Raw genomic sequence first — 1,356 nt, forward strand, 5'->3', positions numbered from 1 at the left:
TTTTGCCCTCCAAACAAGATTCACATTGGGGTAAGGACTCAACCTTTAAAGAACTTAAAGGTCCATCCTTTACCAACCTCTGTATCCTGTTAAAGCTAATATGACCAAGTCGCAAATGCTAGAGATATGTCTCTTTAGAGTGAGAAGTTTTAAGCTTTTAGAGTCATTAACAACTTCAGTGTTTAGCAGTGAGTCCATCTTAGGTTTGATAAAATATAGATTATTTTGCATCCATCCACCACAGATAAAAGACTTGTTTTTACGAATCACAACTTTATTATTAAAAGAAACTGAATAAGAATCCTTAAATAAACAAGCAACAGAAATAAGATTCCTCTTAAATTGAGGAACATAAAAACAGTCTCGCAAAAATAAACTCCTATAACTATCAAAATAAAGATGGACGTCTCCCACTGCTTCAGCCAACACTAGTGTTCCAACGCCCATCCTCAACGTGAAGCTTTCATTTAGAAGACTTCTCGCTTGCTTGAACCCCTGCAGAGAAACACACACATGATTAGTTGCTCCAGAATCTATGACCCAGTTGTCACTGGATTCCTCAACCAGACATGCTTCCACAATCAAAAAGATCACAGTCCCCTCCTTTGCCTTTAGCGGCTAGGTAGTCTTTGCAATTCTTCTTCATGTGCCCCACCTTCCCGCAATGAAAGCACTTAACTTTTTCGGGTTCTTCTTCTTCTTGTTCTTGCCCTTATTTGGCGGAACTGAAGAACTCTCCTTCCGACAAAGTCTCAAAGATCATGGTCAATTGAGACTCAGCATCGATGTCGGCCCCATTGGTCTGAACTTCAGCCAAATTGCCCATCACCTTCAGCATATGTTCCTTTATGGAAGACCTAGCCTTCTGTCTACAGTTAATAAGGTTACTAAGGGCTTCCCGACGATTTTCAGCGGCTTGGCCACCGAACATGTCCTCAAGATTATCCATAATCTGACGAGCAGTTATGTAATCTTCATGTTGTGCTTGTAGCACAATGGACATGCTCGCCATCATTTAACAGCGAGTCATATCGTCAGAGTCCTTCCTACGTTGATATGCTAGGAAAACCTCATTAGGAGCATCAACAGGTGGCTCTGGAGGACAAGGTGTATTCAGTACGAAATTCAGTTTCTCAAAGGTTAGGACGATCTTTAGGTTCCTTTTCCAATCAGTAAAATTCTCGCCAGTTAAATTGTGTTTATTAAGTATCGACGATAATGCGCTAGAAGACATTTTGATCTACAATAAACATTCATATATCTAGTATAAGCAAACTTGCATAAACATTTAGCAATCAAACATATATACATGTTATAATGCAACAAATATGTTTGTGTGTCAAAACCTTGAAAAAA

This window comes from Morus notabilis, unplaced genomic scaffold (assembly GCF_000414095.1).
Source record: "Morus notabilis unplaced genomic scaffold, ASM41409v2 Scaffold2216, whole genome shotgun sequence".
In the NCBI taxonomy this organism is placed as follows: domain Eukaryota; kingdom Viridiplantae; phylum Streptophyta; class Magnoliopsida; order Rosales; family Moraceae; genus Morus; species Morus notabilis.